This window comes from Balaenoptera physalus (assembly GCF_965194825.1).
Source record: "Balaenoptera physalus genome assembly, chromosome: 14".
Lineage (NCBI taxonomy): Eukaryota > Metazoa > Chordata > Mammalia > Artiodactyla > Balaenopteridae > Balaenoptera > Balaenoptera physalus.
The window spans coordinates 4,166,878-4,184,888 of record NC_138893.1 but is presented as its reverse complement, the minus strand read 5'-3'; the positions used below and the strand labels follow the sequence as shown (position 1 = coordinate 4,184,888).

The window sequence follows — 18,011 nt, the reverse complement described above, 5'->3', positions numbered from 1 at the left end:
GGTGAGAGCAGTGGGAGCAGGTACAGGGCCTTAATTTTTTTCTTTTTTTATTATATCTTAAGTATTTTTATTAAAAATATTCACAATTTTAGCATTCATTGTCTTTCTAGTTGTCAAAGTTAAGAATCAGCATCATACTTCAGGGATATCACATCTAGATCTGACATATACAGTCTTTTTAAAATTAAAGTATAGTTGATTTACAGGCACTTCATTTTTTTAAAAAAGTTTTTCACACTGATCCGTTTTTAAAATTTGAATATCCACTGAATATATATATCTTTATAGAACATATTCATGTACTATTGTAAATATACTATGTATGGCACAAAACACAAATAGAAATTTTTTTTTAAAGGGTGATTTTGTCCTAGGGCTGGTTATTTCTTTTATGTATTTATTTATTTATTTATCTATCTATCTATTTATTTATTTATGGCTGCGTTGGGTCTTCGTTGCTGCGTGCGGGCGAGCGGGGGCTACTCTTCTCTTCATTGCAGTGGCTTCTCTTGTTGCGGAGCACAGGCTCTAGGCGCACGGACTCAGTAGTTGTGGCTCGTGGGCTCAGTAGTTATGGCATGTGGGCTCAGTAGTTGTGGCTCACGGGCTCCAGAGCGCAGGCTCAGTAGTTGTGGCGCACGGGCTTAGTTGCTCCGTGGCATGTGGGATCTTCCCGGACCAGGGCTCGAACCCGGTCCCCTGCATTGGCAGGTGGATTCTTAACCACCGTGCCACCAGGAAGTCCCACAAATAGAAATTTTTAAAAGATGAAATTTTAAAAGACATTCTAGTACTCTCAGCACTCCCAATGAATCATTTTTACTGGTCCTTGGGGCATGAACACCCCGGACTACAGATGATTAGGGAGTGTGGTTCAGAGCTCTCCCTCTACCACTTACTATTGTTGTGAGTTGAACTGTGTCCCTCAGAAAGATGGGTTTGAGTCCCGTCTTTTCGTACCTGTACCTGTACCTGTGAATGTGGCCTTATTTGGAAATAGGGCCCGGCTGATGTAATCAACTGAAGTTGCGGTCATACTGGATTAGGGTGGGCCCTAATCCAATGACTGGTGTCCTCATAGGAGAGGGATATTTGGACACAGAGAGAACTCCACGTGACAAAGGTAGGAGACTCCGCAATGATGTGTCTATAAGCCAAGGTATGCTGAGGGTGAGTGGCAACAACCAGAAGCTAGGAAAAGGCCGGGGAGTATCGTCCCCTAGTGACTTCAGAGACAGGATCCCCTTGCTGACTCCTGGATTTTGGACTTCTGGTTTCCAGAACCAAGACAACACATTTTTGCTGTATAAAGCCACCAAGTTTGTGGTCATCTGTATGGCAGCCTTAGGAAAAGAATACATTAGCTACGTGACGTTAGCAATGTGACATTAGTCATGTTGTTTACTCTCTTTGTGTCTCAGTTTCTTCATCTGTAAAATGGCAATTAAAATCCACCCACTTAATCAGGTTATTTTGAGAAATAAGTGCCCTAAGGAGTGCCATGGCCTCAGCAGGGTGCCAGGAGCATACAAGCAATGGCTCATACTTACTGGGCCTTCGTCAATGACGATGGGGCTAGCCAACTTGGGCAGAGCATCCCCTCAAAAACTCACAACTCAGAAACTCGCTGGCAGGGTGAGGACTGGGGGAGAGAGGGAGAGCGGCTGCGGGGGGCTGACGATGTTGAACAGCACCTGAGTCCTGTGCTCTGGAAAGCCCCCCTGCACAAGGCTCCCCGCTCTCCATGCTCCAGGAAAAGGCTCACTGCCGAGAACGACCCTTCCTCAAATGACTTAGACAAGACTGGAGGCTCCCTTGTTTACTGAGGACAAGGCCAGACACACACTCTCCCGTTTCCATTCTCTGTGTCATAACCTGAAGTGTCTGTCCCCACTGACCAATCTGGACAAGATACCCGCTAGTTGTCTTGACCAAACTCAACTTGGGCTTTTCCTCTCCAGACAGGCCCCTGACCTTTGACCCACCTTCAACCTGAGCCAGTATCGGAATTCAGAATAGCCCTTCTCCCTCCAAAACAAGCTGACGACAAAGAAAGACCTTCCCTGAGCAGTGGTCCAGCCATCAACCTGTTCACCCCACAGCCAACATCCAGTTCCTTCTGGCCTTGTTTACTCCCCTGTAGAAAAGAAAAGGCCATTTTCCACCTGATCTTTGAGATGCTTGCAGATCTTGTGGTCAATGTGTTTTATGTTTTGCAATAGGCCCCTTGCCCATATTATAAGTCTTTTCTCTTTGACCCGTAACAGTAATTCTCTATCTGGCGTCTGCCCTCCTCTTCTGCCACTCACTAAATGCTTTGCCCTTATGGCATGAATTCAGTTCAATACCTTCAGTAATGGCCACATCTTACTCAGGGCCACTGGGAGCTTCAGTGGCCTCTCTGGAAACTAGGAAACTCCCCCATCTGACTCTCATCTAGAACCCCTCCTTCCCCGTCACTCCCTGCCCCTCGCTGCTCCTTCTTCCTCCTTTTAACTAAATCTGACCATCCCTTAAACTCCCTTGAACTGCTTGATCTCCTCCCCTTCCAAACCTTGACCTGCTCCACCCCTCTCTCCCCTCCCTTTCCCACTCTGGCCCCTCAATTCCCCACAGTCAGTAGAGGTCTAGGTGCCCCCCCCATCAGGGGTTCTAGAGGGGCTCAAGGACCCCAGGAGCAATCATCTGAGGCTGAAAAAACTACCTGGAAGCAGGCTGGATATTTTATCCACAAGGATGAGCTTTGGAGACACCTGGATAGACACTTGGTCCTGCTCAGCCCTTGCCCCAAATTTAGTGCATAATTTAGCTTCCATAAGATCACACATCAAGGCAAAGGAAATCTTAAGGGATCTCCTCCACATTGGCGGACACTTCAGCCCTCATGTTGAGCAGATAACCTCAACTTACCCTATCTGCCAGAAACATAATCCTGGTAAAAATATTACGGTGGGATAAGGACAAGAGCCCACATTTTCATATGAACCAGTGAATTGAAATTTTATAATTGAAGCTATAAGCCCCCATATTTGTATCTGCCTCTCTGTTTACATGTATGTAATGTAGGTACATTATATATGTGTAAAATTTTCCTACCTTCAGATGACATTACCAAGTTAGATTATAAAAACCTCTAAAGGAGCTTTATTTTGATTGAAGTTAAATAAGCCCTTACATAAATTAAATATTCCTAAAATTTCTAGAAACTAAGAAAATTTAACTTCTAATATTTTAAAAAGTATTCTTATAAAAACTAACCCAAATGCATTAAGAATTCAAGTTCACAAAGTTTAATCTTTCACAAATAAGACTAGTTTAATATTATTGATTTAATAAAAACAGATGTCTTCTCGGTTATCAGAGTTAAGTATAATACAAGCATACATTTTTACTCTATTTGGGCATGTTCTTCCTGAACTTACACAGGTGTATTGATTGAATAAATTAGCATTATATCTACCAGGTGTTTCAGATGATGAAAGCTGTAAATTTGGGTTTAACCAAATTTATCATTATTCAGACATACTTTAACAGTAATTATGTTTTCTAGTATGTGTCAGCTTGAGGATAGTCTCTAAGATCTTTTGGTAACTTAAAAACGTATGCTAGATTATTGACATCATTTCTAATAAGATAAAATACTGAAATATTAACTACTAAGCATAATTTTAAGACTATATATTTTGGTCTGTTAATGAATGTCTTCGTTTTTGCCACATTGAGAAGTTGTACTATAAAGATGTATATGGCTATAAAAAGTTGTGAGTCATAAGCTCTGCTACAAAACATTGGTGTGTGACACACAGTTCACAATTATCCACCTCATAGTTATTTCTGTGAAATAAAAGTTACTGTGGTTAAAAGTTATGATCAATATATGTGAATGAGACTCTCTGGGAGAAATAATTGCATAGTAAAATAACTTTGTATGCAAGGTATTCAGGATGTGCTTTTGGTAAGGGAAAGAAGAGTGGCTTTGTCCTAAAGTAAAATGATTGGTTGCTCCAGAACGAGGAATAGGAATGCGGAGGACAAAATCTGAATGGATATAGAAAGTCATAGAAGGTTTATAGAAAGGGAATTGTATTTGTCATGGTCAATGTTAGCTAAGGTTTGATGGGCTTATTATAAGATTTTCTTTAAAAGATTGTTAGTATCAAATATTATACTGATGCAAAACTGAAATTTTATTTACTCTTTGCTAAATGACAAAATTTTCTTGGATTATTGATCTGCCTCTTAAGAGGTTATAAAAGGTTTCTGTTTACCTTCTGAGAAATCTGCTTAAAAGGCAAAGATCCTGTATCTTACCAGAATACTTTTCTGTGCTTTATTTTGACTTTATCATGTCCTTGATGACTTAAAGGAACAAAGTTTTCTCACTTTTGGAAGAGCTAAGGTTCTTAACAATCATGCCATCTCCTATTTTTAAAAATATTTTTAAAAATAAAAATATTTTAAAAAATATTTTTGGCCACTTTGATTTCAGATTGATTTTATTTTGTTTTGCATATGCCCAGAAACAACCAAATTTCCTTGTCAATTGCATTGTTTTTGTAATAAACTTTTTTTTTTTAGTTGAAGTACAGGTGATTTACAACGTTGTGTTAGTTTCAGGTGTACAGCAAGGGGATTACACATACACACACACACACACACACACACATATATACATATATTAATATATTCTTTTTCAGATTCTTTTCCCTTATAGGTTATTACAAAATATTGAATATAGTTTCCTGTGCTATACCATAGGTCCTTGTTGGTTATCTAGTTTATAAATAGTAGAGTCATTTTATATATAGTGATTCGTATATGTTAATCCCAAACTTGTAATAAACTTGTATCAGATCTTTCAGTTTTCAAAATTATCTTTAATAAGCTAACCATGGCCATTTTGTCTTTTACCATCTACAGATAGTTTTTTAATTTACGCTGTTGGTTTCCTGAACATGTTTGCCAATCAGCTACAGCCCAGAATGTCTTGACTTTAACAAAGAATGGTCTCAGAGCCACCTGGGAAAGGGCTAAGCCAAGTACCCTTGAGCACAGGCTTCTGATGGTATTGCTTAAACCACTTTGAGACCATACCACTGGACTGAGTCAGGATTCCCAGCACTCTATCATGGGTTCCTGAGGCTGCTAAACCAAGATGGAGCAGAAAAAGAATCACACAGAAAAGTGAGTGAGCTAATGAGGGATGGTTTGGAATGTTGCTGATGCCTTAATATTCTACTCTCTGTATATAGGGAGCTCCTTTCTCTTTTCCCTTAAACTGTCTGTAACAATCTTGGTGACTATGTTTTTGAAAAATAGAAATGAAACATTTACCTTTTTCTCCCTGTCTGACTCCTCCAAAATTCAGAAACTCCTATGGAATGTTCTTATTTTCATGGTAATACAATTAATTGCATCAGTTCAATAAGAATCTGACCTGCTTATTAACAGGATATGATAGAAAACATTGATTATACAACAAAGGCTTTGTCCAGAATGTTATATGTGAGAATGAATTAGATAAGACCAGTCAGTTTTAAGGAACTAGGGTTGACTTTATGGGGGTAGTGTTTACAAAGCTCTCTTGGGAAAAGCAGTGTGGTACGTGACTTATAGGATTCCCAGCTTACAAATGAGTGAGATGAACTCTTGCTGGTGGGCCCGGGAAAGCTGGGCTATCTGAAGGACCTTGAGAGAGAGGAATACACCCAAATTTATGGGTAATGCAGGTGAAACCTGATGGTTAGTTCTTGGCTTGGCTTCCCAGCCTCAAGAAGATTTTAAAAGTCCATTCTAAGACTTGTTATGAAGACTTCCAGCAAAGCAGACTTTAAAAGGTCTATACATTAAGCACCACTCTTGCTATGCCTGGGTAAATAATCAGGCCATATCTAATGAGATGAGCTTTATTTTATGATCAAGAATAATCTTTCTAAAAAAAAAAAGAATAATCTTCCTTTGAGATTATCTTTGATCAAAACAGAGGTAACTATGAAGAGAATTTTTGTGTTTCAATGGAAAACTATAGCACACCCTGTGGATTACCAAATTCTGGCCCTGGTCATTGTTTTTGAACAAGTTTAAGCCTTTGTAAATTGCAGGTAACTGATAGATATGAGCACCTGTAAACTAGACTAGATCCTATCATCTTGCATGCATTGTCAAACCTTATTAAATTTTCAGTTCCTTTATTTTCCTTCCGAAGCTGCCGACAACCATACAAAGTAACATTTTCAATGTTCTTCCCTCCCTGTTGCCTTGGCATCACCAGAAACTAAAATATGACTGCCCAGATTCTTACTGGAACTCTACGTTGCCTTGCAGCTGGCGTTCCCACACCCCCCCAAACCTCGCCAGCATCTGAGGAAATACTACAGTTTAAAGCCCTGTTGACTTGATATATACCTTGAAGGACTTATCCCTACAGCAGCCTATGCAGGGGACAGATTTCTCCCTGGAAAAGGGACTGTCTCGGCTACCAAAAAAAAGTCTAGTAAAATGCTCAGGTCATGCACGCCCTTACAAGAGAGGTAACCAAGACCATGAACAGCATTGCCAAGCGCCCTGACAGCTTGGCTACAACAAGCTCAATGAGCAGCGTTGCATTACCAAAAGACTTCCATCCACCTACCTCTTGGTATCCACTGGATTGGATATCCCCAGGGTCCACCTCCTGGCTCTTTACTTTAATATAACTATTTATGTTAATATTTCTCTTTTTCATTCTAGTTATCCCTCTCATAAGGTGCCTGATCAGTAAGACTAAAAAAATGATCTTAGCCGCCATCTCTCCATAGATGGTTCAACTGATTTTGCAAGAACAGCACCAACAAGAGTCCTCAGGAGACTAATTCTTAGATGCTTCTGCCCACTCAGGAGATTTAAGATCACCTCTGAGCTGTTCAGTGATGAATGATATTTATTCATCTTGAGCAAAAGGAGGGACTGACAATGTTGAATTTAAAAAAACGTTTAATTGTGGTAAAATACGCACAACATTACATTTACCATCTTAATTATTTTTAAGTGTAAGTGCAGTTCAGTAGTGTTAAGTACATTCACATGGTGGTGCAACCAATCTCCAGAATGGTTTTCATCTTGCAAAACTGAAACTCTATACCCATTAAACACTAATTCCCCACTCTCCCCTCCCTCAGCCCCTGGCACCACCCCTCTACCTTCTGTTTCTATGAATTTGGCTTCTCTAGATACCTCATATAAGTGGAATCATGCGGTAGTTGTCTTTTTGTGACTGGCTTATTTTACTTCTCATAATGCCCTCAAGATTCATACATGGTGGCTAATGGGAAGCAGCCGCATAGCACAGGGAGATCAGCTCGGTGCTTTGTGACCACCTAGAGGGGTGGGATAGCGAGGGTGGGAGGGAGACGCAAGAGGGAGGAGATATGGGGATATATGTATATGTATAGCTGATTCACTTTGTTATACAGCAGAAACTAACACACCGTTGTAAAGCAATTATACTCCAATAAAGATGTAAAAAAAAAAAGGATTCATCCATGTTGCAGCGTGTGTCAGAATTTCCTTCCTTTTTTAAGGCTGAATAATATTCTGTTGCGTACGTATACCACATGTCGTTTATCCATTCATCCATCCATTCATGCATTCATCACCTGAGCCCTATGTTCCTAGAAAATAGCAGTCAAGAAACCCCCCTATGCTTTTATGCATCAAAAGGGCTTACCGCAAAAAACTACCCTTCAGAAGATAAATAAGTACTGGGGATGTAATGTACAACACGGTAAATATAATTAACACGCTGTATGTTATATATGAAAGTTGTAAAGAGAATAAATCCAAAGAGTTCTCATCACAAGAAAAAACATTTTTTTCTATTTCTTTCATTTTATGTCTACATAAGATGATGCGTGGTCACAAAATTCACTGTGGTAATCATCTCATGATGTACGTAAGTCAAATCATTATGCTGTCAGCCACAAAAAGGAATGAAATCGTGCCATCTGCAGAGACGCGGCTGGACCTAGAGACTGTCATACAGAGTGAAGTAAGTCAGAAAGAGAAAAACAAATATCATATAATCTCTCTTATCTGTGGAATCTAGAAAATGGTACAGACGAACTTATTTGCAAAACAGAAATAGAGACACCAACGTAGAGAACAAACGTATGGATACCAAGGGGGGAAAGGGGGGTGGGATGAACTGGGAGATTGGGATTGACATATATATACACTACTATGTATAAAATACATAACTAATGAGAACCTACTGTATAGCACATGGAACTCTACTCAATGCTCTGTGGTGACCTAAATGGGAAGGAAATCCAAAAAAGAGGAGATATATGTATATAGCTGATTCACTTTGCTATACGGCAGTAACTAACACAACATTGTAAAGCAACTATACTCCCATAAAAATTTTTTAAAAATCATTGTGCTGTACATCTAAAACTTAATACAGTGCTGTATGTCAATTATATCTCAATAAAATCAGAAGAAAAAAAACACCCTTCGTGTAACTTAGGTAAGATTCATGGATACCCCTTTATTTACCTAGGACGAAGCCAGACACAAGCTCCAAGTTCCCCTTCTTTGTCTCATCAATGATTAGCTGAATTGTTTGACCCCCACTGACCAATAGGGACAAAATACCTGCTAATGTGACTTGACCTAAGTTTACTCTGGCTTCTTCCTTCCCCACAGGCGCCTGAACTTTGACCCACTTTCAACCTGAGCCAGCCTCAGAATACTGAATAGTCCTTCCTGACCAAACCTGTCTGACGCAACGTTTGAGACTCTTACAGATCTTGGGCTCCTGTGCTCTCCCTATTGCACCAGTGCCCCTCCCCCATTGCAATAGTCTTTTCAAATAATGGCTCTCCATACCGTCATCTACATTTGTTTTTATTTGACTGTAAGAAAGTGCTGAGGGGTGTACCTCTAGTTGTAAACATTAAGGACCATGGGGTACGGTCCAACACTTAAGCAAGCAATCATTTCTTAGTCCCATTTTACAGGTAAGGAGATGTAGGTATAAAAAGGCTAACAGACTTGCTGACTCACAGCACCAAGGGCAGAGTTGGGAATCCAGGGGCTATCTCTCATCTCAGAGAAAACAGTGCTCTTTCCAGCACAAACATGCCCAATCCTGGTCAATGTTTAGGGTGGGTCTGGGCAAATTATTGAAAAACTTTGGCAAAAAACATTCTCCAGTGTTCAAAGAAAGGGAAATTGGATCCAAGAGTGAAAAAAAGAAATGGAATACCCGGAGCTTCAGGGAACTTCTTCTAATTTGTGGAAATGAATGAAGACCATTCAAATGAGAGCAAGCAAAGTGTATTGATTCAAAGCTTGCTCTAGCAAAGGAGTCCACCACCATCACTTGCATTGGGCCAAAACTCAAAAGCAGGCAGAAGAGTGTGAAAGTTTTCTATTGGAAAAAAAAAGGAAAGGCTTCGGGTATGCCCTGACTGGAGGCTGTCAGCACGGGGAAATAATAGACAGACCAGCTAGACGCGGGGGCTCCTGTGTGATTGGTTGTGGGGAAATATTGGCTTTCTCCTGTCGGTCCTAAATTAGAAGTGGGTGCAAATATTAGCAAAGCTGTCAATTATTAATCAAATCCTGGCTGTTTGGGACCAACTGCCACAGGGGGTTATGATTTGGCTTTCTGGACTAGTTACTGTTGCTAGTAGCCTGGCTTCCTGGGCGGATTGCAGCAAGCTGTGGGCCAGGGTTACATTTTTATTTATATCCTGGCCACTGTGTATTCGGTCTTCCAAGTCTCTGCAGGGACCGTGCATCTAGAAGAGGCTTTCAGACATCTGACTAGCCCCACAGATGATTCCACACTCAGGCCAGGGATATTGGCAAAACGCTTTCTGCTTTCCGTCTGTAGGAGGGAAAGTATGCAGCAGCTAAGTTTGCCTCAACTACAATCCCCCCATAACCCTCCTTTTTCACCAGTAGGTGAAAATCAGGGCCTGAGCATCTCCTCCAGCTTCCCGGGACTCTCAGGCTCTCCAAACGGAGGCCTTCTTGCTTGCCTTCTTTTCCTTAGGTGGTTCATAGAATCTCAGAAAATCTAAAGGACTTTAGCTATCTCCTCACGCGGCCCTTATCTTTAAGAGACGGAGACAGGATCCCAGAGATTCCGGTGTCTGGGTTCTAGTCTGACGTCCACTGAGCTCTCTCTGTGAGGCAGGCAGAAGGGATCTGACATCCTTGAGGGGCTCAGCCAAGTGGGAGAGACAAGTAAATAGATGAACACGCTCAATTATTTCCGCAAACCTACCATGGGTTGTCTTGGCTCTGAGCTTGCAAACGCCATCCCTTCTGTCTAGACAGCCTTTCCTTGCCCTAGTTCCTCACTGTGAATTTCTTTCCATCCGGGGGTTTCTCGTCTCCCCACAGCCCAGGCTGGGGTCCTCTCCGAGTGCCAGGTGGTCATCTGTCTGGGACGCTCGTGCTGTTCTGCTCCAAGGTTTTTGCCTCTTTTCCCCAAAGGGCCCTAAGATCCTGAAGACCACCTCTCGATCGGGCTTTCCATCGTCTGTCTCATCCCTAACACAAGGCAGCGCCTCAGATATTCAGAGGTGTGCATGGAGGACAAGGGCAACCGGGTGGGAGGACTGAATGATGGAGGAGGTGATGCCAGGGTCAAGACTGAAAGGAGAAGTAGGAATTTGCCAAGGAATCAACAGGAAAGGCATTCTAAGCAGAGCTATTAACAGGAGCAAAAGTATGGGAGGACGAGGAATGGATACGGGTGGGATGAGAACAGCATGGAGCCTGCATTGCTGGAGGATAAAGAACAAGGCAGGGACCTCCCTGGTGGCCCAGTGGCTAGGGCTCCAAGCTCCCAACGCAGGGGGCCCGGGTTCGATCCCCAGTCAGGGATCGCAACTAGGAGTTTGCATGCCGCAAATGAAGGATCCTGCATGCTACCACGAAGATCCGGCGCAGCCAAATAATTAAGTAAATATATTTTTTTTAAAACACCAAAAAAAACAAGGCAGAAGTGGCCAGAGACAAGACTGAGACTGAACAGGGATACATAAAATTTTAATGTTCTGCTTCCTCACTTACTAGCAGTTTAACTCCAATCAAGTTATTTCACCTGTCTACGCGGTTGTTTCCTCATCTGTCAACTGAAGATCAGAACAGTCATCCTCACATAAAGCTGTGGCAAGGATTAAGTGAGTTAACATGCATGGAACATGTAGAAGAGCACGCAGTAAGAACGATGAAAGTGCTTGCTATTCTTACCATGTTGAAGACTTCATTCTACAGGCAAGATGGGGCTAATGCTTCTGTTCTAATCAGGAGTGAGATGTGGTTGGTGGAACAGGACCTGAGGCCAGAACAGAGAAACTATTTCCTACAAGGGTGCAATGAACGATAAGGACGAACTGACCTGGGGCAGGGGTGCAGAGGATGAGCAGGATTCGGCAGCATTTGGCAGGTAAAACTGGCCAGACTTACTGCCTGGTGAGAACCGGGTGGGAGAGACTGCAAGAAGCCCAGGACAGCGCCAGATCTGTGGTTTAGGCGATTTGAGTGGGTAAGATACAGAAAGACGAGGAGTTTGTGAGCACTTCCTATGTGCCAGGCACGCAGCTAGCTGCTTGATGCCAAGAGATGCAGAGGAACTGGTCCAGGGCCAGAGCAAGCAAGTGGCCAAAGAAGACTTGAGGGACTTCCTTGGCGGCACAGTGGTTAAGAATCCGCCTGCCAATGCAGGGGACACGGGTTCGAGCCCTGGTCCAGGAAGATCCCACATGCCGCGGAGCAACTAAGCCCGTGCGCCACAACTACTGAGCCTGTGCTGTAGAGCCTGCAAGCCACAACTACTGAGCCTGTGCTGTAGAGCCTGCAAGCCACAACTACTGAGCCTGTGCGCCACAATGACTGAAGCCCGTGCACCTAGAGCCCGTGCTCCGTAACAAGAGAAGCCAGCACAATGAGAAGCCCGCGCACCGCAACGAAGAGTAGCCCCCGCTCACCGCAACTAGAGAAAGCCCGCGCGCAGCAACGAAGACCCAACGCAGCCAAAAATAAATAAATAAACTTAAAAAAAAAACAAAGAACACTTGAAACTCTGTCTCCCGACGCCCAGTTTATGCACTTTTCAACACACCCCACTCCAATCCGAGAACTGGGTCCTTTCCAGGGATAAGATTTCTGCCTCACATCACAGCTCTTAACCCTGAAGAACCAGCAAGGAAAATTCAGGCACTGGGGGAGATGAGAGGGGCTACTTTTGAATTGCTAGGTCTTTCCACACCAAATATATATATATAATAAAAGTGTACCTCAAGCCACCTCCCCTTGGCAAATTCCTTTTATTCCATTCATTTTGATGCAATCCATGTTATACAAACTGAAATACTTTGCCTCTAACATCCATTCTTATTGCAGGAGGCAGACCTCTCACATTTATTTCTTAAATTTCGAAAAGGGCTGTAGTTTAAAAACTGCCAGTGAGTATAAGAAGTGAAAAAAACACCCTACGGAATTATGTATGCAAGCTGTTTCTCAAGTATTTTTCCCCAACTTCAGCTCAAGAAGCTGGTGTGGTTTTTTTCCCCCGACCAGGGATAGAACCCAGGCCCACGGCCGTGGAAGCACAAAGTCCTAACCACTGGAACGCCAGGGAGTTCCCTGGGTTTTTGTTATGAAGCAGAACCTGGCTTGATAAATGTGTGTTGAATGAAGGTGTCCGTGAAGCTGGTAAGAAAACTCAGCGAATCCTCAATCGGTAAGAGTCAAGAACCAACACGCTCTCTTCTCACAAGCTCACGGCCCCTTCCAGCACTCTCAGAGCAGCAGAAGAAAGCGTACATCCAAATCCGGGCTCTGAACATCCCTTGACAATACTGTTAACATCAGATAGAGCCTGCGGGTGTTTTCGCTTAGTGGAAGGCACAGGATGTTTGCGCCAGGGCGACTGGCTTCTGGCAGGAAGGTTCATTCAAGCGAAGGTAATTGGCAACAGGCAACTAAAGGACTGCCCTTCAGTCCTCAGATAGTTATCAGGAAATTAACTTCCTGTCCTTAATCAGCCCACTGTTTGTTACAGAGATGAGAATGGCTTGGGCATGGCAGGGGGCAGTGGAGAGGAAGTGATAGAGAACAGTCATCAAAAGCTGTTGCCTAGCGTCTCTGCCCTGACCGACTGGCTCAACTTTGGCCCAGTTTCAATTTCTGGGCAAGTTTGGGGAAACTTGTGTGGCTGATACAGGCATGGACCTCGGAGGTAGAGAGTTTTGCTCAGTTTTCAGGACTGACAGGCAAGTCATTGTAACCGAGCAGGACCTCCCCCCCCCATCATGTCCTCCACCTGCCTTTTGTCTATAGAAAAACTTTAGTCAAAGAATAAATGTAATCAGAGAAGTGAGAAAATGCAGAAATAAAGGAAAACAGTCAAGCAAGACAAAATAAAAATAGTTTAGCCATTGAGCAAAGCCAAGGACCTTTAGTTCCTCCTCAAGGGCTATAGATAATATTCTGAGCCACGTCCTTTGAGCTGTTTGGCAGATACTGAAAGCCCCACCGGGTGGCAGAAGTTAACTGATGCTGCCCACGGGCACGTAGACCCCAGACCGGCTGGAACCAGGTTGATGGTGCTGACTCCCAATTACCTCACCACCAACCAATCAGAAGAATGTCCACGAGCTGACCACACATCCCATAACCCCCTTCCTCGCCCTGTCTTTAAAAACCTTTCCCTGAAACCTTTGGGGAGTTTGGGTCTTTTAAGTACTAGCTGCCCTGGACTCCTTGCTTGGTGCCTGAAATAAACCCTGCACTTCTCTTTACCACAAGCCGGTGTCAGTAGACTGGCTTTGCTATACACAGGTGAGTGGACCCAAGTTTGGTTCGGTAACGTTATCACATTTTCCAGGTGGGAAGTTGATAAGGATTAAGCGCATAAGTAATTCTTAACACAGTACAAAGGAGACTAAACAAAACTCAGAAAAAATCAGTAAGGTAATCTTACATATTTGGATGCATCTTTCACACACCACTACCGGCAAGAAAAGTAAGTCAATTTTGAAGACTGCAACTGTCTTTTTTTTTTTAATTGCATTTTCAGAAAGTAAACATTAAAAAAGAAAAAGAAAAACTTAGAGGTATGAGAAACTAAGTTGACATCTATCAATAGAACTTAATATTATGACAATTCTGGAATGGTAAACCCAGGGAATACAGAAATGTATAATAATAGTTCTTGTATATTGAGGGTTTAACTTGTCCTAAGTTCTAGGTTCCTGTCCTAAGAGCTTCATCTGTACTGTAGGAACATGCTTATTCCACACAACTCCATGAGGAAGATGAGAAAACAGACTCTGAGTGGTTATGCAATTTGTCCAAGGATCTAAGTTTCAGAGGCAATATCTAAAATCAGGCACTCGGGTCCCAAGGCCCAGTCTCTCTCCTACGCTTTCAAAATATACATGGGTAGCTACAACAAAAGCATATATTTTTTTAGTTTTTTCATTTGGCCACGCCATGCAGCTTGTGGGATCTTAGTTCCCCGACAAGGGATTGAACCTGCAGCCACCATAGCGAAAGCTGGGAGTCCTAACCACTGGACCGCCAGGGAATTCCCTAAAAGCATATGTTTTGATGCAATGAAAAAAAGTTGGGGGAGCCACACCTCATATCAGGTGATCAGAGAGGTCAATCGGATGAGCGCTAGCACCCTCTTTATTTTTTTTCTTAATTTTTAAAAATTAATTAATTTATGTATTTATTTATTGGCTGCCTTGGGTCTTCGTTGCTGCATGCGGGCTTTCTCTAGCTGTGGCGAGCAGGGGCTACTCTTCATTGTGGTGCACTTCTCACTGCAGTGGCTTCTCTTGCCGCACAGCACAGGCTCTAGGCGTGCAGGCTCAGTAGTTGTGGCACATGGGCTCAGTTGCTCCGCAGCATGTGGGATCTTCCCAGACCAGGGATCGAACCCGTGTCCCCTGCATTGGCAGGCGAATTCTTAACCACTGCGCCACCAGCGAAGTCCATAGCACCCTCTTTAGATACAGACTGAACTTTCTTTCAGAGACATAAATAGGCTGATCCAGCTTATAGAGAATTCCATTTATCACGCAAAAACAAACAAAAATGCAACTCAGGGTATTGGTTCATGGATATTTCCTTTCAAACCTGGCTCAGAGTCTGAAATGTGGGTATTTCCCACCTAACCTTTGAAGGGGCTCTGAATGCATAAAAAAAGCCAATAACATGAATAACCTGCACTTTATCTAAATGGTAATAAAACTTACTTAACAATTGAGGATCTTAATTGCAATTTAAGGCATTTGCTTTCCTAAAACACAGATAGTAAGTAACATTAAACAGCACTTGGTTTTTAATTGCTTTACAAATAAAATCATTCCTTTTTCCCCTTTAAGCTGCTACAATTGCCATCTGGTAAATCAGCTCTGGAGAACTGAGCGGAACTAGTCTCTGAAGTATTTTCTTTAGGACCAAGGAAACCAAGGATCCGAAACCAAACTTTTCCAGATGAGGGAATGGAATTTAAGACAGGGTTCCTCAGATGAGGAAGGTGGCTGGAAATCTGGGGACCGGTAGAATCTAATCAAACTTTTGCTGGTTCCATGGCTCACAATGTCACTGTCCCAAACTCTCACTCAGTCAAATGAACAAATTCTACCCTTGGGGGGAAGCTAGGAGGAGAGTAGAGAATTTAGGAGCTTTCCTCCAGCCAACATTTCTTTACATTTAGTTTTATTAAACCATTCGCTTTCACAGCCAACACGAAATATGTGATGACCCCTTTAAGAGAAGGAGCTCAGAGTATCAGAAACGCGCTGTCCACAACCATGTGGCCACTTAAATTTTTAAAAAATTACTATTCTTAAGTACTGACCTAGGGTTAGTGAGACAAGCCAGTTAGAAGCTGCGCCCAAGGTCTGAAATTGGTCAAACCGGACATTAAGCACACTTCAGAGCTGGACCCTTGGAGGACTGACCCCTTATTCTGTATCTCACCTTGATTTATGCCCAATTGTGCTACCCGACCTGGGGTTACATGTTATACAACCTGAAAGGCTAATACAATGAGTGACGAACACTCCCCACAGGGAAAGTCCAGCAATTTAAAAAGCACCCCCAGGGACTTCCCTGGTGGTGCAGTGGTTAAGAATCCGCTTGCCAATGCAGGGGACACGGGTTCAAACCCTGGTCTGGGAAGATCCCACATGCCGCAGAGCAACTGAGCCCGTGCACCACAACTACTGAGCCTGTGCCCTAGAGCCCGCAAGCCACAACTACTGAGCCCACGAGCCACAACTACTGAAGCCTGCGCACCTAGAGCCCATGCTCTGTAACAAGAGAAGCCACCACAGTGAGAAGCCCGCGCACTGCAACGAAGAGTAGCCCCCACTCGCCGCAACTACAGAAAGCCCGCTGCAGCAACGAAGACCCAACGCAGCCAAAAATAAATAAATAAATAAATTCAAAAAAAGAAAGTGTGAATTAAAATAAAAAGAAATAAAATGAACTCTTCTTGGATTTCTTAAAAAATAAAATAAAATAAAATAAAAAGCATCGCCAAGTTGAACCTCAGAGTCCCACAAAGAGATTGAAAAGCCAATGTGATTTTCTTTCCCTAATCTCGTCGTAAGCTCAGGTATACTAATGGGAGCCTCACTCAATACTCAGTTAAGTATAGACTATTTTTTCAGAAACCTCGTTACTGATTGATTACCTTCTTTAGGACTCCCAAGCTGTATGAATTCACTCCAAGCCGTATGAATTCACCCCAAGCCTCTTATGGTCCCAAAGTTCCATAAGGCCAACCCAAAGCTTAGTGACAGTGACATCACGTCTCGACTCAAAAATGAGAACCCCACGGGACACCTGCAAACAGCGGCCTTTCCCAAGCGAAAGGGAAGCCCCCCCACGCCAGCCAGCCCTGCTATCTGCGGAAATGTGGGTATGAGAACAAAATGGAAAAAAGGAGAGGACATTCTCTTGTGATGAACTTCACCAGGTTATCAGTCACTCCAAGCCATTTGCCCAGAGTCCGCAACTCCCAAACCCAGACACACATGCTCATTTCAGAGCAACTTATCCCCAGGTTTCTCAGGTTGGAGGGTGGTGTACAGAACGCTCCCGCTTTCCTGCAAAAATTAGAATCTTCTATGGCGGCATCTCTCCCACTTTCCCAAGACTCCCTTCTCCCTTTCCATCCTTAAAAATCTCTTGAACTCCTCCCTTCCATTTCTGAAAAATTTACTAAGAAAATCTTAAACATACAAGTGTAGAGAATAGTATGACAAACTCTCAGGCGTCTATCACCAAATTTAGGGAATCGACATGCTCCCCATCCTGTTCTCCTGTTTTCTCTATACCTACATCCACCTGCCCACCACCTGCCCCCTCAGTGAACCATTTTAAAGAGAACCCACAATACCATATCATTGCATCAGTAAGTATTTTATTTAGGAACTTCTAAAAGATACAGATCTTTTAGAAATATTATTTTTATTTACAGAGAAACAATAGGATGAATGCATCTTACACATCAATAAAAAACAGAAAAAAAAAAAAAAGGAAAATTAGAGAGATTTAGGAACTTCCATAAAGTCGTGAGCCAGGCAAGAGTGAGTCTATCTGTAACCTGCATCTTCTGTCACTTGGAATTCTGTCCTTCTGCAGTTATACTCTGTGACCTCTCAGGCAATCCTATCTCTGATGGCTCTGCTGAGTAAGCGTTTGAACTCATGTTTAAGGACAAAGCTCCCCCAAGTAAATGATCTGCCTAAAGCCATGAGAAAGGTCTCACGGTAAACCTGGAATCGTCCCCGGATGGATTTCCATCTCTGTAGCCTTCCCCAGCACCTTCATTCCATGGTCCTGATATTTCTCATGGATCTGGGGCCCAGGTTCTAGGGGAAATAGTCACTGTCTAAAATAAAAACCTTAAAAAAAAAAAAAAGGAAACAGTTACAATACCATTATCACAGCTGGAAAAGAAATGAACAAGAATTCTTTAATACCAA

At 42.8% G+C, this 18,011-nt stretch overlaps 1 protein-coding gene and 1 long non-coding RNA gene across 2 annotated transcripts in view; one reads left to right on the top strand and one right to left on the bottom strand.

Moving 5' to 3' along the window:
* Window positions 1-18,011, bottom strand: part of MRLN (myoregulin) — a 41,930-nt gene that overhangs the window by 10,628 nt on the left and 13,291 nt on the right. The gene's annotated exons all lie outside the window — the stretch shown is intronic.
* On the top strand, window positions 8-17,952 carry LOC309643152. The gene is made up of 2 exons (XR_014253582.1): window positions 8-5,184; window positions 7,883-17,952. It is a non-coding gene; the product is annotated as an uncharacterized lncRNA (long non-coding RNA).